Raw genomic sequence first — 27,217 nt, 5'->3', positions numbered from 1 at the left:
TTCGAAAATGACAAAAGCTACAACCTTCAGTTATTTTTTTTTTTTGTATTCTACATGAAATTGCGCACATTTTCATATATAAAACTTTATGTAACGGCTAATTTAAAATGGTGCAAACATTACCACAATCGCACGTATGATTTTTTCGGAAGAGTTACCGCGCGGACGTAAGGAAAATATTTTTTTCATAAATTCACCATAAATCGTAATATTGTGCTAGAGACTTCCAATTTGTTGAAAAATGAAGGTAAATGATTGAATATTACTAAAATATAAGAGTTTTAGCTTACAATTGCGTTTTTCGACCATTTCAGTAGTCAAAATTGACCGAAGGTTGAAAATTTGTCACTTATTTTTTATATGAAAATATTTCAAAACTGATAGAAGCTACAACCATGGGTTGTTTTTAGTTGTATTGTGCATGAAATTGCGCACATTTCCATATATAAAACTTTATGTAACGGCTAATTTTAAAATGGTGCAAACATTACCACAATCGCATGTATGTTTTTTTTTCGGAAGAGTTACCGAGTGGACGTAAGGATAAAAAGTTTTTTTTTTCAATAAAATTCACCATAAATCAAAATATTGTGCTAGAGACTTCCAATTTGTTGCAAAATTAAGGTAAATAGTTGAATATTACTACAATATAGGCGTTTTAGCTTACAATTGCGTTTTTCGACCATTTCGGTAGAGTCAAAGTTGACCGAAGGTTGAAATTTCGGCACATCGTTATTTATATGGAAATATTTCAAAACTGATAAAAGCTACAATTATGAGTATTTTCTTTGTTGTATTCTAAATGGAATTGCGCACATTTTCATATATGATACTTCATGTAACGGATAATTTAAAACGGTGCAAAAATTATGTCAAAGTGACTAAATAATTTTTGAGATGTGTCACTGATACTTTTTAGTGCGATAATAAAGAAATTCGCGCTTGCGCGCCTGCATAACGATTGTAGACAAAACAACGCCTTGATCCGTGAACTCCCAGCATCCCCCAAGGTGCGTGATTCAAAAGTTTTTCGCTGGTAGGCCTATAAGTATTTTTCCGCGAATTTTTAAAAATTTTTTGAGTTGACGTATGGTATGTCCATTCGGCAATCAGGGGAGATTTTGACTCGACGTTTAATATGTCCATTCGGCGTTTAAGGGTTAAGATGGTGGCCTGAGAAGAAATGAACATAAGTTAAGTTGTTGGTCGGTTTCCTATAAATACTGAATTTACATTGAAATGGTTCTCTGTGTATCAAAACATCTAAGAAAGGGAGGCAATTGTCTTTTTCTATTTCTAGAGTAAACTTTATCGATGGTACCTGGTTATTTAATTTAGAGAGTAAATCATTTACATCAATACCGATAGGCAGGACAGCTAAAATATCATCAACATAACGATACCACTTTACAGGAATATAAATGATATTAGGTAAGTAGCGTTTTTCAAAAAATTCCATGTACAAGTTTGAGAGTAGTGGTGATAAAGGATTTCCCATTGCCATGCCAAATCTTTGTTGATAAAATTCACCATTGAATATAAACTTACAATCACAAATGCACAAACTCGTGAGTGAAATAATGTGACTTATAGGCCTATGATCAGTACTGTTGATTCAATTTCATATAAACTTTTGGAATATATCACAAAGATCTTGTCCCTGTTACTTGGAACCATCTCCGATTCTCATATATATAATTCTCTAGATTTAGTTGATAAATTGAACAAAATTGCTCTATGCCCTACTGATAGTTTCGTTAGTTTTGATGTATGTTCTCTTTTTACTAAAGTCCCTATAGACTCTATTTTAGACTATCTTAGTAATGAACTAACTCAGCATGAATTGCCTCTACCTATAAGTCACATTATTTCACTCACGAGTTTGTGCATTTGTGATTGTAAGTTTTTATTCGATGGTGAATTTTATCAACAAATATTTGGCATGGCAATGGGAAATCCTTTATCACCACTACTCTCAAACTTGTACATGGAATTTTTTGAAAAATGCTACTTACCTAATATCATTTATATTCCTGTAAAGTGGTATCGTTATGTTGATGATATTTTAGCTGTCCTGCCTGTCAGAATTGATGTAAATGATTTACTCTCTAAATTAAATAACCAGGTACCATCGATTAAGTTTACTCTAGAAATAGAAAAAGACAATTGCCTCCCTTTCTTAGATGTTTTGATACACAGAGCACCATTTCAATGTAAATTCAGTATTTATAGGAAACCGGCCACCATCTTAACATAAAAATATCAATTTTTTCTTCTATGTTTTTACGAGCATTGCGCATTGTCAGTCCCCAATATTTGGATAAAGAAATTGAATACATGAGAAAAATAGGGAAAGGTTTATGCTATCCTTCACATATATTAGATATTTGTTATAATAAAGCCCACAAAAAGTTTTATAGTGTAAGTAACACACAAAGAAAATTTTAAGAACATTCTCAGTTTGCCTTTTTTAATGGATTTGAAACCATTAAATCATTGTTAAAAGCTTTTAATTTCAATAAAAAATAGCCCCAGAGAAAGCAACAACATAATATTTAAAATTCCATGTATGGATTGTCCCTTATTTTATCTTGGATAGTGGTTGTTTTCATTTAAGTGAAAACAACCACCTAATAAATTGGGTTGGTAGTTCAGTAATTGCAAGGTCAAGAGATGTCTTATCACGAAATCTTTTAGAATCTGCTTTATTACAACTTACTTTTTATTGTAATTTCAATGTTAGTCGTGGCCTTTTTCATTTAGACCCTTGTATTTGTAACATGTTTAAGAATGACCTCAAAGATATAATTACAGACTTAAATAAAAAATTAGTTACCTTTGAGTTATCTTCATTGTAATGTATGTCTAACCTGTATAGTGAAATATGTATTGTGAACATGGTTTTGTTTACCAAAGTTCTGAACAGCTGTCACCTATAATTCTTTAATTGTCTTGTCCTTGTATCTGAGATGGTTATCTTAAACTTTTAATCGCACCCATTGTTTATGCTTGTTTGGGAAGGTTACTCTTCTTCCAGGTGTGTCGGATTCTAGGTACTAATCTCTTTATAATCCCTATCTGTCAGTTATACGAATCTTCTTGTTTTGTCTTTTGTCCCATGTATGTCAGTTCTGCTCAGTAAAGGACGTGGAAACGTTGAAAGGTCTCGCAGTTACTCCTTCGTTTATTTTTCCTTCGTGGCATATATATATATTTCAGATTTGTGGCGAGTGTGGGTTTTAGCACTGGACGCCTCATTTCATATCGTGTATTGGCAGCTTAAAAAATTATACCGACTGACTGAACATACAAAAGTCGACATCATGCATGTACCGTTTCCCACATATTTGTTCGAACATGTTTTTCGGCATTGCCTGCAACCTCACCAAAACAAGATAAAGCCCTACTTCCCTAGTATATCGTGTCCTGACCTACTATGGGTTTCACAGACAGTGCAAGCACGTTTTCAGGCAATAACTGTAACGAACACTAGTGTCAGCATCGGTACGAGAATTTGCTATAGTGTATTATTACACCCAGTGCCATAATTTATAAGAGTATCATATATATATTATATATATATAGATATAGATAGATAGATATAATTACACACACACACACACACACACAATGGTCCCCAATTATGCGAGAATTTGGTCGATCCACAGCCTCACAGAACTGGAAAATCGCAGATTTCAATACACATACCTTATGTGAATAATTTTTTCTAATATAAAATTGTTCATATGGATAAATAAAACATTATAAAGGGTTTAATAACTTTAAAAAATATTAAAATTACACCCAGGATGGTGAATACTCCCACACGTAAACACTGCCAACATTGGCTGCAAGTCAACTGTATGATACAGTTATTTGCTTTAAAAAAAACCTTTTGTATGGAATTTCCACTACCTACCCTCTGTCAAAAAAACTTAAAACTCCTCTATCTCATCCTCCGTGAAGACTTCTTCTGAAGGTAGGCTTTGTGAACCATTTGAGTTTTTTGGGGACTGGCAGATCATGCGTCTTCACTCCAGTTAGGCCTAGTAACTTGGTTATGAGCACCTGTCTCAGTTTCTTTGTCCGTCAGGTTCATTATGTAATCATTTTCATCTAAATTTGTCTAGAACAAAAAAGAACCGATGAAAATTCAAAATTTGATATGAAATTACAATTTCTTAAAAATAAATTATAAAAATTCAAAATTCAACGTTTAATGAGAGTTTATTGAAAAGTTTAGAATGAACTATTCTCTCTCTCTCTCTCTCTCTCTCTCTCTCTCTCTCTCTCTCTCTCTCTCTCTCTCTCTCTCTCTCTCTCTGCGTGTGTGTGTGTGCTACCCAAAACAAGTTAACCTAGACAAAAAAAATTCTTACTTCATTTTCAGCAATGACGGATTTTAAGTTATTGACTGCTGTCAAAATGGAAGTTGCTCTTTCCTTCGTCTTTACCTTAAGGACAAGCGTTTTAGTTTCGAGAAAAAAAGGTCTTCCTCTTCAACTTCTAGGCAGATGCATACATGATGTTTATGATCAGAATACACTTTGCAGATCTGAATAATACGTTTGGCAATGATGATACAGATCATTCATACACACTGCGCTATGACGTCACAAAAACGTGAGGCGGACCCCTCCATCTTAGCTAATGGCTGAGCAGAAGCCTTCAGAATACACTTCGCAGATCTGAATAATACCTATGGCGATGATGATGATACCAGTTATTCAGAATACATTTCGCAGATCTGATTAATACATGTACAGATGATGATGATACTAATCATTCATACGCACTGCACTATGACGTCACAAATGTGTGAAGCGGAGCCTTCTTTCTTAGCTAATGACTGAGCAGGAAGTCTTTCTCTCACATTCCCCCCACCCCTTCTCTCCGATAACAGTGAATCCCCCACCCGAAATACTTTAAAAGATAATAGGTTTGATACGTTTTATGGCGCATGACTCATACTTTGAATGGATTCACAGATATAGAAAATTTATTTTTGAAAACTAGCGACTGCATGTATGTGGAATCGCATAATCCAATCACACATTTTGAGACTGGACTGTATATATATAATGTAGAATCAACAGGTCACTTTTTTTACCAGATACTTATGCAATTGTAATAACCACAATGCCCTCTTAACTTCTTGAATTCTTTGCTCTTTTTTGGATACAGTTTTCACTACAAAGTCTGAACATCCAAGTTCAAAAAATTTGAAGAAATTGTGATCTCCAGTCCACACAATTCCTTCTTCAAATATCTTTGAACTTAGATCTTCAGGCTTTGTAGTGACAAGTATATCCAAAGGATTGCAAAGAATTAAAGAAGTTAAGAGGGCACTGTGGCTATTACAATTGCATATCTATACACACACACACACATATATATATATATATATATATATATATATATATATATATATATATATATAGATATATATATATATATATATATATATATATATATATATATATAGATATCTACATATATATATATATATATATATATATATATACATATATACATATATATATATATATATATATATACTACTATATATATATATATATATATATATATATATATATCTATATATATATATATTACATATATAGTATATATATTTTCGTTAAAAGCAATTACTTTAGTGGCATCAATAAGTTTCTTGCAGGTATCTTCATACCGACGAAGTTTTTTCCGATTCTCGTTCGTCAATTTCTGGTGAAAAATACGCAGACTTCCTTCTTCCATTTGTTGAATTTTGTCACGACAGCTGTTTCGCCTTATGGCATTATCAGTCAAGCGACTACTAGACTTACAATCTGACCTTTCGGCCTATTTATCTCATCGTGTGGGAGGTATGACCTTGAGGTATGGGTACTGGTTAGTCTAGGGATTAACAGCTTAAGGGCGTTGTTTTAGTTACAAAGAACATAAGGACATATGTACTGTGACAATAAGAGTGAAAGTTTAAACAGTGGTTAAATAAATATTCAAAATACAATGCCATGTGCTAGAGTTTCCTTAAATGTATGTTTAAAATTTAATATGTTACATGTTGGTTTTAGACAAAAATTACATACAGGAATGAAAATGAATATAGAAATCTAAATACGGGAGTAAAAATATATGTATATATTTTATAGCATGCATAAAGGTACAAGAGATAATTTCTGTTTATACATAAATGTGTATGATTTAAATTTGAGTGTGTGTGTGTGTGTATGTCCAAAATGGTCTACGTTGGTTAACAGTTGCTGATTCGTGTTGGGCGGGGTCTCAGCGACCTGAGTAAGGATGTTACTTGACTTTCGCTGACGCTGGGTCTTCTCATGCCTTCCAAGGGGCGCGATGTTCTCGGTGGATTGTTGGGGCGCGCTGTCTGTCCCTGTTGGCTTGGGTATTCCTTCTCCTGCTGGAGGGGAGTATATGGTCCGATTCTTGTTGGACGTTCAAGGTCGGCTTCTGAATAGCGATGCTCACTGCTTCCGTTATTAAGAGGCGACCGTAATTGTCTTCTCTGTGCACGACCTGGGTGCCTTCTATGAGCTCTTGTAGAGATGGCTTCCTGTCGTGAACATCTATGTAATGTTGAATGAGGATTGGCCCCTTGATTTCTATGAGCCAGCAGACGTCTCTGAAGGGTCGTTGTAGTGTGCCCGATGTAGTTTTGGCTGTGAGGTTTACACACCTCCTCTGGACAAGTAAATTTGTAAACTACATTCGTGCACATCTCCTTCGGTCCCCCCGGAGCGGTGCTGTTCTTCATTATTAAGGCTGCTACCAGGTTGGGCTTACTATATATCCTGAGGCTTATTTTATGGTAAGGGGCTTTTGCGACGGGTTACGCCCTCTTGTTTATTTTTTTATCCCGCGTAGTGTGCAGCAATCCTCCTTATATGCAGACCCATAATGTACACGATGGTAAATAATCAAGTTCTCCTCGTTTTTCGCCATCGTGTTGGGTTGGTAAAATTCGTCCATTTTCTTTTTTATTGCTGCTTCATAATTTGATCTGCATACCCGTTGTTTGTCAGCAGTTGGCGAATTCGGTCGAGTTCGTTATGTATATCTTTCCATGATGAGCTGTGAAGTTGAGCACTGAGTTTCTTTTCAGAGCATCTGCTAGTTTTTTGGTATCTTCAGGCTCTTTTATTGTGACGAATATATCGTCGATGTACCGCCCATAAATCCTAGGTTTTTGATGTTCTCTAAAGGTCCTTTCTTCGATGGTGGCCATGTACATATTGATGCCACTAAAGCAATTGCTTTTAACGAAAATTGTATTAGAGAAAAACTATGCCCTAAAAGTATATATATATATAATATATTATATAGATTATATATATATATAGATATATATATATATATATATATATATACTATACCCAGTACCAGGTACCTCAAGATACGAAATTAATTCGTTCCGAGGTGGCCTTCGTATCTTGGACCGCATTTTACATGTAAAATGGCTAATCTGTTCCAAGCCCTCCAAAAACACCCCAGTAAATTTCATAATAAAGCTAAATTGACCTATAAACAATGAAATACTACAACAATTTGGACCATTCAGTACCTAACTTAATACGTACTGCCTGTAAATAAAGTTTATTAGTGTACATGGTATACAAGAAATACTGTCTGTATGTAGTAAAATGTGGAAGCTTACCTTTTGAGTGAGGCTATCTCTGAAAGTGGCGACAGAGGAGGGGGACAAACAGCAGATACGTACATATACTTAGCTTTACGAAACACAAAAATTGTAAGGAAAACATACATAAACTGAACTTTACGAAACAGATTATCAAAACTGTAACACTTTACCAAAAACTAAAATAAAAATTTTTTTTTTTTTTTGTCTTTTTGATTTTTATATTTTTTTTTTTTTTTTTACTTTGTATACTTTACATTTTTTTTAATACAAAATTTCAACTTCTTCACCACTTTCAACTTTCTGTTTTTTAGTATCACTTGGTTCTTCCTTTTTGGTTACTCCTGCTAGTACTAAAGGCCTCTAAAAAATAACTATCCAAGGAAGATTGCTTCTGCCTACTTTTCACAATGTTCCTGAAAAGACTCGGGCAAACGTCATCGAACTGCGCAAGCATACAACCTGTGTAAGCCTTTTTGGGGTGTCTTTTTTTTTTTCCACAAATGATTGCACTTTATGAAAAGCCGCCAGAACATCCTTAATTTCTGCTGTTGTCATAGGGTCGTCGTCCTCCTCGCCGCTGCTAGAGAACTCCTCTTGAACGACGTTATGTTGCTAGAGAACTCCTCTTGAACGACGTTATGTTGCATGGCCTCCAACTCCTTCAGGTCATCTTTCGTAAGCTCCTCTTGGTGCTTCTCGAGAAGGTTGTTGATGTCGTCCTCGTCGACGACCAGCCCCATTTACTTGCTGAGTGCAACGATCTCGTCAAGATCTGGTTGCAAAACAGTTTCCTCCACGAGGAATTCAAGGTTTGCCTTGAAACATCTGCCAAGCTTGGTCGATGAGTCGGATGCATATGACGATGTCGAAATGCTCCTTCCAAAATTGACGCAAGGTGAGGTTTGTGGTATCGATGATGTCGAAACATCTCTTAAAAAGATGTTTCGTATACAGCTTCTTGAAGTTCAACATCACTTGCTGATCCATGGGCTGGAGGAGAGGGGTGGTGTGACGAGGAAGATAAAGAACCTTGATGAAGGAATACTCCGCTAGGATATCTTCCTCAAGGTTAGGAGGGTGAGCAGGGCCATTGTCCAACACCAGCAGGCATTTCAAAGGGAGGCACTTCCCTTCCAAGAATTTCTTCACTGTCAGGCCGAAACACAGATTTACCCTTTCCGTGAACAAAAGCCTCATTACCCAGGCTTTCACATTAGCCCTCCACATCACTGAAAGCTTCTCCTTAAGGGGGCCGGCCGGAACCCCTATATATGGTGGTATAGGGCGAAAAATGCATATTCATGAAAAAATTCATGGAGCTTCTTCATATGGCAATTGAGAATACGTATACGAAATATTTCTTCAAAATTCCTCCTACTTTCGTAGTTACAGGGTAATTATTAAACATAACTCAATAAGCCTACAACATTCATCCGTACAAGAAAACGCAATATTTCTTCTGTTATTGTAAATTTTGATAATTATTATCAAAGAAATTGTGAGAAAGGGCATCTGTAGAGATTCCGTGGGTTGCAGAGGCGAGTATCTGGTTCAACCATGATCAGTAGGAGCACAGACTTCAAGTAGACTACATGTTCGAGTTTCACCTCTGACATTCGCTTGCTTTTTACATATGCTTATCTATGTTTTGGAAAGAATTTCATCATGCCAATGAGGAAAAGACAAGGAAAACATCTCGCTAACATAAAGATGAAGAAAATTCGCTCAAATATGATTACAGAATATCATAATATGTGATATTAGCGTAGTCAGTGAAGAGAGAGAGGGAGGGGTGCGTAGTAAGTAAATGCGGCCATCTTGCCTGAAGCACAGGTCACACTGTCCCCCAGGCTACGAGCTTTAAGCAAAGGGATCTTAATTTATGATAAATAACATAGTTTTGGTTTATTAATACCCAAAAAGGAATATGAAATTCATAATAATCATGATTTATTAACATTGTCTTTGTAAAAAGAGAGTATAACTTCGAATTTCACCTCTTGACATTCTCTTGCATTTACATTTGTTTATTTTTGTTTCGGCAAGAATTTCATCATGCCAAAACGGAAAATACTAGGAAAACATCTAGGTAACTTACAGAAGAAGAAAATTCGCTGTAATAAGCAGTGTTAGTGAAGGAGAGAAAGAGAGTTGCGTATGACGGAGTGCTCAGTCTTGCCTGACGCAGTGCCCCAAGCTACGATATATGAGCAAAGGGATCATCATTTATGATTAAATTATGATGAATAAAATAGTTTTGGTTTATTAATACACAAAAAAGAAATCTACATTCATAATAATCTTTATTTATTAACATTGTCATTATAAAATAACAAAGAAAAACTTTGAACGCCCGTATCTCAAAACTATAGTTATTGACCTTCAAAATTTATCATCTCACTTAGTTTTAAATCTATAACATTGGAATTTGGTAAATAACTCAGAAAGACGTTATAGAACAATCAAATGAAGCCATTTTTCCAATTTTTGTTTCATGTTTTTTTATATAAATTTTGTTTTCCTAATTTATAGGATTTATTTTTTACCATAATGAAAAATTCCTATCTAGCAACAAAATAACTTTTAGAAAAAAAACTCCTCATTTGATTGGAGGTCTACATCAGGTCTGTATATGGTAGTATTCCCAGGTCTTAATATTAAATATCAAGGGAATAGATAGGATTCGAAATATGGTTATTTTCAGGATAAATCGCCCTGGTGTCACGAAACCGAAGGTCAGAGGCAAAAATCATATGCGGTTTGGAGATGCCCCAAGTCACCTTATTAAGTGGTATGAATATCAAAGTCCTGTCCTTAAAGAATGGCATTAGCCGGCTGGCCCCCTTAAGCACTTTGTGGGCCTTGAAGGCTCGAGGAGTCTCGGAATGATAGACCAGTAGGGACTATACCTTGCAATCCCCACTGGCATTCGAACAAAGTGCGAGCATAAGCCTGTCTTTCTTAGGCTTATGCCCGGGTAGCTTCTTCTCTTCCTCCGTGATGTATGTCCGACGAGGCATTTTGTTCCAAAAAAGGCCAGTCTCATCACAGTTGAAGACTTGCTGAGAACTGTAGCCTTCCTTGGTCATCATCTCGTCGAACGTCTTTTTAAAGGCTTCGGCCGCTTTCGTGTCCAAGCTGGCTGCCTCCCCATGCCACACCACTGAATGGATGCCAGTCCATTTACGAAATTTCTCGAACCACCCATGCGAAGCCTTGAAGTCTAGGGTTGGCATTGATGTCCCTTCTCCTCCATTGGCTTCGGCCTGGGCAATCAAATCGCCAAAAATAGCGTTGGCCTTGTGGCAGATTGCCGTCTTCGTTATCATATCGCCAGCGATTTCTTTGTCTTTTATCCAGACAAGAAGTAGCCTTTCCATCTCGTCGTGCACGTGGGTCCTCTTGCTGGACAAAATAGTGATGCCCTTGGAAGGTGTAGCTGCTTTGATGGCATCCTTCTGCTTAAGGATGGTGCCTATTGTCGACGGATTTCGGTCGTATTACTTGGCAATTACACTCAATCGCATACCAGCTTCATACTTCTTGATAATTTCCATTTTCGTTTCCAAAGAGAGCATCCTCTTCTTTCCGTGAATTTCAAGTTTCTTGGGACCCATGATTGCGTATATACTCTACGTAATTATGTTATGTAGTACGTATACGTATGGAGTAAAGTTCTCACACAACACGATAAAGTATACTACAACGAAATTAACGAATTTACGTTAATAAACGAAATTGTTAGAATGAACGAATACTGCGTGCGTACGATAACGATGCTGCTACCGAGTGGCCGAAGCACGCCACTACGTAGTAGATGCATGATGGAAGGGATGCTGACCAATAGGCGAGAAGGATCTCATGGCGGTGACTAGCATCAGGAAACAATGGGAGAGCGGAAGGATGGTGGTGAGTCTACTCAGTTGGCGAGGCACGAGTTTTAAAATTGTTATCGGTGGTCCAGGCGAATCTTGGACTTTACAGCAACAACCTTTCATATCTTGAGCAATTTTCGCATGTAGAGCCGTAAAATTTTTCGTATTAGCTTTCGTGTCTCGAGTTTTTCGTTAGTTGAGCCTTTCGCATCTCTGGGTACTACTGGTGGTACCTCAAGATACGAAATTAATCCGTTCCGAGGTGGCTTTCGTATCATGAGCTTTTCGTATCTTGGACCACCTTTTACATGTAAGATGGCTAATCCGTTCCAAGCCCTCCAAAAACAACGCGGTAAATTTCATAATGAAGCTAAATTGACCTATAAACAATGAAATACTACAATAATTTGGACCATTCAATACCTAACTTCATATGTACTGCTAATATACCTGTAAATAAAGTGTATTAGTGTACATGGTATACAAGAAATACTGTACGTATGTAGTAAAATGTGGAAGGTTACCTTTCGAGTGAGGCAATCTCCGAAAGTGGCAACAGAGGAGGAGGACAAACTGCAGATACGTACATACACTTAACTACGAATCACATATAAAAATGTAAGGAAAACATACATAAACTAAACTTTACGAAACACACTAACAAAACTGTAACATTTAACTTTACTAAAAGCTAAAATTTAAAAAAAAATATTTGTCTTATTCAACTTTTTTGTTTTTTTTTTTTTTTTTTTTTTTACGTTTTTATTCTTTACTTTTTTTTTTTTTTTTTTTTTTTTTTTTTTTTTTTTTTTTTTACAAAATTTCAACTCTTCACCACTTTCAACTTTCTGTTTATTAGTATCACTTGGTTCTTCCTTTTTGGTTACTCCTGCTAGTACTAAAGGCCTCTTTAAAAAATAACTATCCAAGGAAGATTGCTTTTGCCTACTTTTCACAATGTTTCTGAAACAACTCAGGCAAACGTCATCGAACTGCGCAAGCATACAACCTGTGTAAGCCTTTTTGGGGTGTCTTTTTTTCCCACAAACGATTGCACTTTATGAAAAGCAGCTAGAACATCCTTAATTTCTGCCATTGTCATAGGGTCGTCCTCCTCCTCCTCGCCGTTGCTAGAGAACTCCTCTTGAACGACGTTATGTTGCATGGCCTCCAACTCCTTCAGGTCATCTGTCATAAGCTACTCTTGGTGCTTCTCAAGAAGGTCGTTGATGTCGTCCCCGTTGACGACCAGCCCCATGGACTTGCCGAGTGCAACGATCTCGTCAAGATCTGGTTGCAAAACAGTTTCAGGATCATCAACTGTTTCTGAATCTGCAGCACCAGCTTCGCCCACGTCGAATCCCTCGAAGTCTCGGGCGGATACGGCATCATGCCAGTTTCCTCCACGAGGAATTCAAGGTTCGCCTCGAAACCTCCTGCCAAGCTTGGTCGATGAGTCGGAGGCATATCACAACATGGAAATGCTCCTTCCAAAATTGACGCAAGGCGAGGTTTGTGGTATTGGTGATGTCGAAGCATCTCTTGAAAAGATGTTTCGTATGCAGCTTCTTGGAAGTTCAATATCACTTGCTGGTCCATGGGCTGGAGGAGAGGGGTGGTGTTACGAGGAAGATAAAGAACCTTGATGAAGGAATACTCCGCTAGGATATCTTCCTTGAGGCCAGGAGGGTGAGCAGGGCCATTGTCCAACACCAGCAGGCATTTCAAAGGGAGGCACTTCTCTTCCAAGAATTTCTTCACTGTCGGGCCAAAACACAGATTTACCCACTCCGTGAACAAAAGCCTCGTTACCCAGGCTTTCGCATTAGCCCTCCACATCACTGGAAGCTTCTCCTTAAGGGGGCCGGCCGGAACCCCTATATATGGTGGTAAGGTGCGAAAAATGCAAATTCATGAAAAAATTCATGGAGCTTCATATGGCAATTGAGAATACATATACGAAATATTTCGTCAAAATTCCTCTTATTTTCGTAGTTACAGGGTAATTAGTAAACATAACTCAATAAGCTTAAAACATTCATCCTCACAAGAAAATGCAATATTTCTTCTGTTATCGTAAATTTTGATAATTATTGTCAGAGAAATTGTGAAAAATGGCATCTGTAGAGATTCCGTGGGTCGCAGAGGCGAGTATCTGGTTCAACCATGATCAGTAGGAGCACAGACTTCAAGTAGACTACACATTCAAGTTTCACCTCTGACATTCGCTTGCTTTTTACATATGCTTATATATGTTTTGGCAAGAATTTCATCATGCCAATGAGGAAAAGACAAGGAAAACATCTCACTAACATAAAGATGAAGAAAATTCGCTCTAATATGTTTACAGAATATCATAATATATGCGATATTAGTGTAGTTAGTGAAGAGAGAGAGGGAGGGGTGCGTAGTAAGTAAACGCGGCCATCTTGCCTGAAGCACAGGTCACACTGTCCCCCAGGCTACGATCTTTGAGCAAAGGGATCTTAATTTATGATAAATAACATAGTTTTGGTTTATTAATACCCAAGGAATATGAAATTCATAATAATCATGATTTATTAAATTGTCTTTGTGAAAAGAGAGTACAACTTCGAATTTCACCTCTTGACATTCTCTTGCATTTACGTTTGTTTATTTTTGTTTCGGCAAGAATTTCATCATGCCAACACGGAAAATACTAGGAAAACATCTGGGTAACGTACAGAAGAAGAAAATTCGCTGTATTAAGCCGAGTTAGTGAAGGAGAGAGAGAGAGTTGCGTAGGAAGGAGTGCCCCGTCTTGCCTGACGCAGTGCCCCAAGCTACGATATATGAGCAAAGAGATCATCATTTATGATTAAATTATGATGAATTAAATAGTTTTGGTTTAATAATACACAAAAAAAAGAAATATACATTCATAATAATCATTATTTATTAACATTGTCGTTATAAAAATACGAAGAAAAACTTTGAACGCCCGTATCTCAAAACTATAGTTATTGACCTTCAAAATCTATCTTCTCACTTAGTTTTAAATCTATAACATTGGAATTTGGTGTATAACTCAGAAAGACGTTATAGAACAATCAAATGAAGCCGTTTTTTTCATTTTTTTTTTATAAATTTTGTTTTCCTAATTTATAGGGTTTATTTTTCACCATAATGAAAAATTCATATCTAGCAACAAAATTACTTTTAGAAAAAAACTCCTCATTTGATTGGAGGTCTACATCAGGTCTATATATGGTAGTAATCCCAGGTCTTAATATTAAATATCAAGGGAGGAGATAGAATTTGAAAAATGGTTATTTTCTGGATAAATCGTCCTGGTGTCACAAAACAGGTCAGAGTCGAAAATCATATGCCCCAAGTCACCTTATTAAGTGGTATGAATATCAAAGTCCTGTCCTTAATGAATGGCATTAGCCGGCTGGCCCCCTTAAGCACTTTGTGGGCCTTGAAGGCTCGAGGAGTCTCGGAATGATAGACCAGTAGGGGCTTCACCTTGCAATCCCCACTGCTTTTCGAAAAAGTGCGAGCGTAAGCCTGTCTTTCTTAGGCTTATGCCCGGGTAGCTTCTTCTCTTCCTCCGTGATGTATGTCCGTCGAGGCATATTTTTCCAAAAAGGCCAGTCTCATCACAGTTGAAGACTTGCTGAGAACTGTAGCCTTCCTTGGTTATCATCTCGTCGAATGTCTTTTTAAAGGGTTCGGCTGCTTTCTTGTCCGAGCTGGCTGCCTCCCCATGCCGCACCACCGAATGGATGCCAGTCCGTTTACGGAATTTCTCAAACCACCCATGCGAAGCCTTGAAGTCTGGGGTTGGCGTTGATGTCCCTTCTCCTCCGTCGTCTTCGGCCTGGGCAATCAAATCGCCGAAAATAGCGTTGGCCTTGTGGCAGATTGCCGTCTCCGTTATCATATCGCCAGCGATTTCTTTGTCTTTTATCTAGACAAGAAGAAGCCTTTCCATCTTGTCATGCACATGGGTCCTCGTGCTGGACAACATAGTGACGCCCTTGGAAGGTGTAGCTACTTTGATGGCATCCTTCTGCTTAAGGATGGTGCCTATTGTTGATGGATTTCGGTCGTATTCCTTGGCGATCACACTCAATCGCATACCAGCTTCATACTTTTTGATAATCTCCATCTTTGTTTCCAAAGAGAGCATCCTCCTCTTTCTGTGAATTTCAAGTTTCTTGGGACCCATGATTGCGTATTTACTCTACGTAATTATGTTATCTAGTACGTATACGTATGGAGTAAATTTCTCACACAACACGATAAAGTATACTACAACGAAATCACTAACGAATTTATGTTAATAAACGAAATCATTAGAACTAACGAATACTGTGTGCGTACGATAACGATGCTGCTACCGAGTGGCCGAAGCACGCCGCTACGTAGTAGACGCATGGTGGGAGGGATGCTGACCAATAGGAGAGAAGGATCTCATGGCGGTGACTAGCATTAGGAACTAATGGGAGACTGGGAGGATGGTGGTGAGTCTACTCAGTTGGCGGCGCCCAAGTTTCAAAATTGTTATCGGTGGTCCAGGTGAATCTTGGACTTTACAGCAACAACCTTTCGTATCTTGAGCAATTTTTGTATTTAGAGCCGTAAAATTTTTCGTCTTAGCTTTTGTATCTCGAGTTTTTCGTAAGTTGAGCCTTTTGTATCTCGAGGTACCACTGTGTATATATATATATATTATATATATATATAGATATATATATATATAGATATATATATATATATATTATATATAAAAGCGAGTCACAATGACCCTCGTTTAAATAATTGGAGAGAACTCCTAACTCCCCCTGATCTTAGGAATCCACTGTAGAGAGAGTATGCTCTCTTAAACCTACTCTCCCTGCTGTGGCTTTAAGTAAGCATTGGGACCTTTAACTCCTTTACTCCTCCTCATAAATTTTCCCCCTTCCCTTCTTCTTTCTTCTAACTAGATGGAGGGTGGAATTGGACGGTAAGCCACTCCAACCGTTAAAACTAGAGTACCTGATGTGGTCAAGCGAGGGGAAATTTTTATGTCAAGCAGTACCCACAGTGCTGGATCTGATCTCGACAGACTGACGACCCTTAAAGCACTGTGGTTGTGGTGCATATCCAGGTGAGGGTCCCAGGGCAGTTACCTCTGTGTGACAGTTTTGCTCCTCCCCGTTTGGGCCTCCTTGGTGAGAGGGACCTCAGCCTGGATGAAATTAATTTTTTTCGTTTTATGGCAAACCATATAAACCTCCCCCAAACACCGATGACAACCTCTTGCTCGGACTCTTTAACCAACATAGTAGAAATTTTGTGTAAAACTGCGGAAAACTATGAAAAACTATATATTTATGTGGATAGTTGTTGTAGAATTGGTTGCTGGAGAGTGTAATATGCCAGTAGGGAAAAAATCAAAATTAGTCACTAATTTTATTATGTTTCACAAATTATTTGGTATTGGAATAACTAGTTTTCAAATAATGAACATCTGAAAATACACTTTGGCATTACTAGGTTGCATTCATTGAAACCAAATGGATTATTTAACTGTGAATCGACACGGAAAAAGAACACTTAAGATTGTTAGGAGCTACAGAAGAACAGATCTTGATAATGATTACTAACTTCTTATTGTCGTAGTAAATGTGAAGTTTTAAATACCAAAAAATGGTAGATCAGGCAGTTTGAATTCAATGAAGCTTGTTTAAGCTGAACATTGAGATAGTTTTGCCACTTGAGTGTCAAAATTAAGTTACAGGTATGACATATATCTGCAGGAAGATAAGTTCTTGCATTTTGGGGAGCAACATTTAGGGTGAATTTACAGCAGAATGATTTGCCTTGAATGTATTGGGGTAGTTGTAATGGTCGTAGAAGTACTCAGATAATTATAGTAGAGAGTATGCAGTCTGGTAGGAAGGCCTACTAGAAGCAAAATCGTAAATAGGAACATTATTTTTATGAATATTTTGCAAGTAATTTGTATTGGAAGAATTCCCTTCCAATTACTGTTAACATCCGTAACTAGTACACTTTAATATCGTAAGCTGTATTCATAGAACCCAAATATAGATAGATTTTTTAGTTGTGAATCTATAGGGAAAAAACACTTATGATGGTTAGGAGCTACAGAAGGTATGGTCTAGATGCAAACACCAGTTTAACATTACCACATTAGAGATGAGGTTTTAACAAAGATGGTAGAGTGAGCAGTTTCAATACGATGAAGCTCCTTTAAGCTGAACGTAGAGTTTTACTACTAATTGTCCAAATGAAGTTCAGTTATTGAAAACATAACTGCGGGAACAGAATTACTTTGGATGGGGTATAAAGTTTGGAATGACAGAAGAGCAGAAGTTGATAACATTGCCACAGTAAAGTAAACTTTTAGGGCCCCAGCAAGACGGTGGTAGAGTAAGTAGTAGTTATAATATAATTAAGCCTATTTAAGGAAGGGTTTATCCCACTAAGTGTAGAAATATTAGTTACATTTTGGGAAAAAAAACGGGGGAAAAAGAAGCACTGGGGTATGGGGTAGCAAGTTGTAAACTTGCCACCCCATATCCCAGTACTTTTACAGCAGAATGATTCACCTTGAATGTCAGATGAGATGTGGGATGCATTAATGAATAACCAAAGGTAGTGAACACCTTTGAAGGAACAGTAGAGAGTATGTAATGGGGTAGGAAGGCTTAGTACAGGAAAAATTGAAAATAGGATAGTTACACTAATATCAGTAAGCTGTATGCATTGAAACCAAATCGATTAATTAGTTGTCAATCAATAGGGAAAAAGAGCATGTATGATTGTTTGGAGCTAGAAAAGATCCAATCTTGATAATTATAATTAAATTAACATTGCCACAGTGAAAGTTGAATTTTATGTACCGAGCAAAAAGATGGTGGATTAAGCCATTCTAATACAATGAAGCTTGTTTAAGCTGAACATTGTAAGGGTTTAGCTAGTAAGTGTAGAAATAGAGATATAGTTACGGAAAATATATTGTTATGAAAAAGAAGTCTTGTGGTATGGGGTCTCGATACTTTTACAGCAGAATGATTCACCTTGAATCCCAGATGAGTTACAATAAGGAATAGCAAAAGGTAATGAACAATTTGTAAGAACATAGTATACAACTTGCACAAAAGTATGCTGGAAAACTATGTGTATAATGAATTGATAGAAGCTGTAGAAATAGTTGCAAAAGTGGCTAGGAAGTGACATTACGGAGTACGTAATAGGATGGGAAGGCCTAGTGCAAACAAAATCGAAATTAGGGACATAATTTATTTGTGTCGCAAATATTTTGGTATTAATAAGAATTCGTTCCAAGGTAAACAATATCCATAAATACATTTTATCGTCGTTAGGTTGCCTGCAGAGAGAGAGAAAGAGAGAGAGGAGCACTTAGTTGTTAGGAGTCACAGAAAATAAAGTCTTGATAGCAATCACTATCTTAACATCGCCGCAAGTGGGGTGAAATTCTAAGTACCCTCCTAAAAGATGGTAGATTAAGCATGGTTAATACAATGAATCCTGGTTCAGCTGAATTTAGAGAGGTTTTTTGACGATTTTCGAAATAGTATTAGTTATGAAAAATATATCTGCTGGAAAAGAAGTACTGGGGTACGAGGTAGCAAGTTTACAAGTTGCTACCCCATATCCCAGTACTTGTATACAGGAGAATGATTCACTTTTGATGTCAGATGAGATGTGGGATACAATAAAGATTAGCTAGATGTAATGGACCCTTTAGGCAACATAGCATAAATTTTGGGTAAAACTGCAGAAAACTGTGTGAAAAACTAGATAGTTGTTGTAGAATTGGTTACTGGAGAGAGTAATATGCCAGTAGGGAGAAAATCAAGTTTAGTTACCTAATTTTTTATTATGTTTCACAAATTGTTTGGCATTGGAAGAAATAGTTTTCAAGTAAAGAACATCCATAAATACACATTGGCATTAATAGGTTGCATTCATTGAAACCTAATGGATGATTTAGCTGTGAAACGACAGGGAAAAAGAACACTAGATTATTAGGAGATACAGAAGAGCAGATTTTGATATGGATTACTAACTTCTGCTGTCATAGTAAATGTGAAGTTTCAAGTACCAAAAGACTGTAGATCAAGCAGTTGAATACAGTGAAGCTTGTTTAAGCTGAACATTGAGATAGTTTTGCCACCGAGTGTCAAAATGAAGATACAGATATGAAAAATATATCTGCGGGAAGATAAGTACTTATGTTTGGGGTAGCAGCATCCCTGCACATTTAGGGTGAAGTTACAGCAGACTGATTTGCCTTGAATGTATTGTGGTGGTTGTTGTAATGATTATAGAAGTAGCTAGAAATTTACAGTAGAGAGTATGCAATTTGGTAGAAGGCCTACTAGAAGCTTAATCGTAAAAAGGAACATTATTTTTAAAAATATTTTGTAAGTAATTTGTATTGGAAGAATTCTCTGTAACTAGTACACTTTAATATCGTAACCTGTATTCATAGAACCCGAATATAGATGGTTTAGTTGTGAATCGTTAGGGAAAAAGAGCACTTTTGATGGTTAGGAGCAAACACCAGTTTAACATTACCACATTAGAGATGAAGTTTTAACAAAGATGGTAGAGTGAGCAGTTTCAGTACAATGAAGCTTGTTTAAGCTGAACATAAAGTTTTACTACTAATTGTCGAAATGAAGTTCCAGTTATGGGAAACATAGCTGCGGGAACAGAATTAATGTGGTATGGGGTAGTAAGTCCCAAATTTGCTACCCCATATCCCAGTACTTCTACAACAGAATGATTCACCTTGAATTTCAAATGAAATATTGGATACACTAAGGAATAGCTAAAGGTAGTGAACTCTTTATGGAACATAGTATAAATTTTGTTTAGAACTGCAGAAAACTGTACGAAAAAACTATATATATTTATGGGGGTAGTTGTTGCAGTAGTGTTTTAATATGCCCCTGTGGAGAAAATCAAAATTAGGGACCTAATTTAGTATTGTGTTTCACAAATGATTTGGTATTGGAAGAATAGTTTTCATATAAAGAACATCCGTAAATACACTGGCATTACTAGATTTTTTTCATGAGAAACCTAATAGAAGATTTAGCTGAGAATCGACAAGGAAAAGCACAATTATGATTACTATTAGGAACTACAGAAGAGCAGATATTGATAGTGAACACTAACTTGATATTGCCATAGTAAATGTGATGTTTTAAGTAAAAAAGGCGGTAGATTAACCAGTTTGAATACAATTAAGCTTGTTTAAGTTGAACGTAGAGATAGTTTTGCCACTGATTGTTGAAATAGAGATACAGGTATGGAAAATATGTGTTTGACAAAAGAAGTACTGTGGTATAGGGTAGCAAGTTGCCTTATATATCAGTACTTTTACAGCAGAATTATTCATCTTGAATGTCAGAAGAGATGTGGGATACAATAAGGAATAGCTAAAGGTAATGAATAACTTCTAGGAAGTGCTTAAAAGAATTATATGGTGATAGTTGTAGAAATATTTGTAAAAGTGAAATAGAAAGTGATGTTGTGGAGTACATAATAGGATAGGAAGGCCTTGTGTTAATAAAATTGAAATTAGGGACCTAATTGATTAATGTGTCGCAAATAATTTGATATGGGAAGAATTCATTTCAAAGTAAAGGACATCCGTAAATACACTTTGACATCATTAGGTTGCATTCATAGAAACCCCATGGTGATTTATCTGTGAAAAAATAGCCAAAGAGAGTACTTATGATTATTAGGAGTTGCAAAATATTAGATTTATATAGCAATCACTAACTTAACATTGCTGCAATATAGGTGAAATTCTAAGCATCCTCCTAAAAGATGGTTGAGTAAGCAGTTTTAATACATTGAATTCATAGGAAGAGGAGAAAAAGAGTACTAGGTCCCAACGTTCTGTTGAATCCACAGCAGAGAGAGTAGGTGTTAGAGAGAAAACACTACCTGCAGTGGATCCCTAAACCCCCAACATCATGGTGAGGTTGCGATCAGGGGGATGATGACCATCAGCCTAGTATTGCTACATTAAAGGTGAAAGGTTTAGCACCATTCCAAAAAGAGGCTTTGGTACTGAATGTGGTAATTGTTACTTTTTTCCAGAAAAACATCTGCTGGAAAAAGTACTGGGGTATGGGGTGGGATAATTTGTAAATTTCCTACCCCATATCAAAGTACTTCTCCAACAATGATTATATCTCAATTTTTCAGTCATAAATAATTTGGTAATTGGGAGGACCTTTTTTCCAAGTAAAGGACATCCATTAATCCACTTGTACATCACTAGGTGACACTTATAGAAACATAAGACGACAAAGCACTGAATCAGTAGAGAAAAAGAACACTTACAAGTATTAGGATTGGGAGCTCTTTAAGATGTTTACCAACCAACACTGCTACAGGAAAGGTGAAATTTTTTGCAACCTTTAAAAAGACGAGTGCATCGGTTAAATACTGCAAAGTTCGTGGAAGGTGAATATAGAGGCTTTGAAAACTGAATGTCAAAATAATTACCATTCTTGAAAAGATAAATGCTGGAAAAGAAGTATGTACTGAGGTGGGGCGTATCAAGTTCCCAATAATTTTCCAGCAGGTCCAAGACTATAGATGTGAGATGAGGCGTGATATACAGTAAGGAATAGCTAAAAGTGGCTAGGAAGTGATGGTATGGAGTATGTTATAGGGCAGTAGGGACAAAATCGAAATTAAGGACTTGATTTATTAATGCATCACAAATGTTTTGGTATTGGAAGAATTAGTTTCCAAGTAAAGGACATCTGTAAATACATTTTGGCATCACTAGGTTTCATGGATAGAAAGTAAATAGATAATTTAGCTGGGATATGGTAGAGAAAAAGAGCATGTGTGATTGTTAGGAGCTACAGAAAAGTGGATCATGATAGTGATCACTAACTTGATAGTGCTACAGTAAAGGTGAAATTATTGGTAGAGTAAGCTTATTTGAATACAGCGAAGCTTGTCAAAGTAGAGATATGAGTATGGAAAATATATCTGCCTGAAAAGTACTTTGGTATGGGGTAGCAAGTTTACTACTTGCTTCCCCATACCCCTGTACTTCTATAGCAGAATGATTAACCTTGAATGTCAAGAGATGTGGGATACTACGTATCAGGTAGTTGTTGTATTGGTTGCTAAAGTGGTTAGGAAGTGACAGTAGAGAGTTTGCAATTGTGTGGGAAGGTCCAGTAGGGGCAAAATCGAAAATAGGAACAATACTTAGATGTGAATCAATAGGAAAAAATTGCACTTCTGATTGTTAGGGGCTACAGAAGAGCAGAAGTTTATATTGGTCACTAAACATTGCCACAGAAAAATTGAAATTTTGAGTACTCACCAAAAAGGTGGTAGAGTAAGTAGTTTCAAATACAACGAATCTTGTTTAAACTGAACGTTTTAAGGGTTTAGCTACTAAGTCTAGAAATAGAGCTTTAGTTATGGAAAATATATTGGTGGGAAAAGAAGTACCGGGGTATGGGGTAGTAAGTTGTGAATTTGCTACCCCATAGCCCATTACTTTTACTGTAGAATCTGTCACTTTGAATCTCACATGAGATACAATAAGTAATAGTGAAAGTAATGAACCCCTTATAGGAACATAGTGAACATAGTATGGTTTTAACATTATACACGTTGCATGAATGTGTACAGCCATGAATGACCGAACGAGAAGCAGTTTTTTTTTTTCAAAGTACAACCGAATTGGATAACATCCGTTTGGCTTGTATTTCAATCATCGTAGGGTAGTGTGGGGGTATTACGTACTATTAGTGGAAAAATGTTACAGAAAAATCAGATTTAAACCTTGAAAATAAGGCTGAGGGTCAGAAGTAATGGGCTACCAACGACACACAACTAAATTTTATCAATACGAAACTAGGGACCTTTTTTGGCTATTTAACCAAAAATTTCCATTTTGTATGGATCACCCTCTTAGTGGGGGTGATCCATACATGCTATTTTCACCCCTAAAAAATTCATTACAAATTATAATGAATTAGATATTGCTGTCTAAAATTAAACAACACATTATCTAAAGTGTTCTATTAATGAACGAGCAACAGAGAAGGAGTTTTTTTAGCCTTATCTTGGCGATCAGTATGACATGTCCATTTCATCCCTGCAATACCAATAAGAAGTTTTATGAATGATATTTTGTTGTGTGAAATAAAACAAATAAGCATCCAAAATTGTTTATTTAAGAAAACAGTGGAAAAATAAAGTAAGTTTTGTACATTTATCACTCCTAGACCTACCTCATTTCATGTTAAATAAATACAATGGAACATCTTTGCTATCTTGATAGCGTAATCACAAAGCTGTGTCTCCTCCCCTGTGAAGACCTTGTGGGGACTGCCATGGAGAGGGACAAAGGTCTTACCATCAGATAACTTTCTGGATCTACTGACTTGCAAGCTTCCCTGATACTGCATCCTGTTACCACACAGTACTGAAAAGCCTCCTTCGAAGCAGTTCTGTCTGTTTGCCTCTCCTCCTTAGGCACAAACGTTCTCGGCATGTTTAAGTCTGCAAGTGAAATTACAAGTCATCAAATAACTGGTAATTACCAAAATAAACATTATGTGTCAAGCGTGGGGGTGCAAAGTACACCATTGTACGCTGCACCCCCATACCTACAGCTGTTTTTGAAAACAAAAAAAAAAATTTATCCAATCACCCTACACGATTATAAACTTCACAGCACACATACAATACTGCAAATGCTCACTGAACATCATTACATGTGTAACATCACATTTCAATTGCATTCAGAAAATATTTATTTTCCCTTACCATTTCAACCATGTAACAGTTTTTTTTTTTTTGGCACCTATTACACACCTGGTACTTGCATTTCTTCATATTGAATGTAAGTAAACTATTACATAGGGGTTTTATCTTGTTTGAATGTAAAAAATAAAGTATGTAAGAAATTTTTGTACGCTACTCCCCCTACAAGCCATATTGCCTTCTAACCAGTATCACAGCAACAATGTTGGATAAAACCTAGATATATCTTCATATATCACGTACATCTGCCTAATATTCATATTCAATACCTTACCAATAGGATCAGGCTTCATTCAAGATTAGGAAACAATATGACATGGATGTCTCAAGTTAAATTGGATGCTACAAAAATAAAAAAAATCTTACCTTCAATCCATACCGGTCGAGCTAGAAAAAATGAAAGCAGCCATCTTGGTTCACCGACGACCCCTCACATCTCCGTGTTGCCAACAGAGCTCTTATAAATTCTCTAATTTTAATGGAGCTTGTACGGTCCACCCCCTTGTACGCTAATCCCCCACATTACCCTACTACAGCACACTATTACTGTAGTTGTTATAAATGGCGTTATGTATAGAATAGAACTGAGATATCTTAATGTAATAACTTTATTCACTATAGATCAAAGATCAATAGGGAAATATACTGTTAAATGTAAACCTAATCATAACTAAAGCTGAGAAAACTGTTCAAGATGCTAATGACTATTATCGTACATCGGCAACAAGGATAAAACTCCAGTAAACGTATGCCACCAAACACAACCGTAGATAAAATTGAGATAAAATCATTTTAATCAAAACTACTTTTGCTTGAAAGAACACATTTTACTTTAGGTTTCACGCCGATATAAGATAAACAACGTAAAGTTCGTATTACGATTATATAAAGGAGAATTGCGAACAGAATCACATAATTTTTTTACGCAATAAACATGCCGTCAACGTAATCAGTTAACAAAAAAAAAGTAGTTCACATTCACAAAGAGACATATTCAATTCATATTTTCACCTAAAAACACGTTGTATAAGGAAAAATAACCTTGTCTCATATAAGCCAATTATCTAGATATTCGTTTATGCTAACTAGAAGCAAGAGAATTCACTCAGAATTGCGTTATGGTGAAACAAACTCGCATTTGCCATCAGCTGATTTCAAACCACAACATTGGCTGCTCCGCGGAATACTGGCTTAGATTTGCCATAGTATTTTATAATACAATAATATGAGAATACATACAATATTATTGGATACAGTGAAGTAATGTATAACTTTTGAAAGGATTTATGGAAAAGATGCATAATTAATAAAATAACACCTTGCATTTTTCGGAACAGTGACGGACAAGAACGAACATGAAAAAACATCCCCTGACAACATGGAGCGTACTTACAAAGGCTGCCTTACTTTGTATCATATTTATGTACAAAAATAAAAATACCCTATACATAATATATTTTCATACACTTTTTAAACATAAAAGCATAAACATTTAATAAATCGACACGTCGATCGCCAAATTTGCACTCTCTTTAACTATATTTTTGGAAGAGCAGCATACGGCGGCTTACAAGAACGAACATGAAAAGACATCGTAGTGATAACGTGAAGGGCAGTTGCAAAAGCTGCCTTTTTATCATATTTCTGCACAGAAATGAAAATACCCTATAAGTAATACATTTTTATACACATTTTAAACATAAATTTTAACTCGATACATTCGGAAGAGCGGCTCACAAGAAAGAATATGAAAAAAAAATCGCATTTGATAACATGAAAGGCAGTTTCAAAAGCTGCGTTTGTATCCTATTTCTGTGCAGAAATAAAAATACCCTATACGTAATACATTTTCATACACATTTTAAACATAAAAGCATGAACATGTATAAGTCGATACATCCAAAGCTAAATTTGCACTTATGTAACTCGATATTTTTGGCATAGAACAGCGTCAGAGGCATATATTTTACTCTAATACCTATGTAATAACTCTCCATAAAATTTATTAATATAATTTGCATAACCTTTATAGTCTGAACAGCATTTCTACATATGAATGAACTCGTTAGACAACGGCGCTAGCAGCTCTGTTAACTGAAAATTGTGCCGTAAAAATACCTTAAAATGCCTTATTTTTTTAATGAATATTTTTGACGACAGCCGTGAAACTGATTCGCTGCGGAGCGATTGCGCCGTTAACAGCGGGCTGCCTGTATAGGTGAAATTCTAAGTACCCTCCTAAAAGATGGTAGAGTAAGCAGTTTTAATACAGTGAAGCTTGGTTGAGCTGAATTTAGAGATGTTTGCTACCGAATGTTGAAATAAGTGTTACAGGTATGGAAAATATATCTGCTAGAAAAGCAGTACTGGGGTATGGGGTAGCAAGTTTACAAGTTGCTACCCCATATCCCAGTACTTGTATACGGCAGAATGGTTAACCTTAAATGCCAGATGAGATGTGGGTTACAATAAGGAATAGCTAATGGTAATGAACACCTTAAGGAGCATATTATAATTTTGTGTAGAACTGCAGAAAGATATGTATGAAAATGTATATCTGTTGCGATAGTTGTTAAGTAATTGTTGCAAAAGTAGTAAGGAAGTAACAGGAGAGAGTATGCAAGTTGGGAGGAAGGCCTACTAGAGGCAAAATCGAAAATAGGAATATTTTTTTTTAATGTGTTGCAAGTGATTTGTATTAAAAGAATTCCTTTCCAAGTACTGAGAAGGGTACCCGTTAATACACTTTAATATCAGTAGGCTGTATTTATAGAAACCAAATATAGATGGATTAGTTGTGAATCGATAGGGAAAAAGAGCACGCATGATTTTTAGGATCGACAGAAGA

The sequence above is a fragment of the Macrobrachium nipponense genome, chromosome 41, assembly GCF_015104395.2.
Source record: "Macrobrachium nipponense isolate FS-2020 chromosome 41, ASM1510439v2, whole genome shotgun sequence".
Lineage (NCBI taxonomy): Eukaryota > Metazoa > Arthropoda > Malacostraca > Decapoda > Palaemonidae > Macrobrachium > Macrobrachium nipponense.
This window is presented reverse-complemented; position numbering follows the sequence as displayed.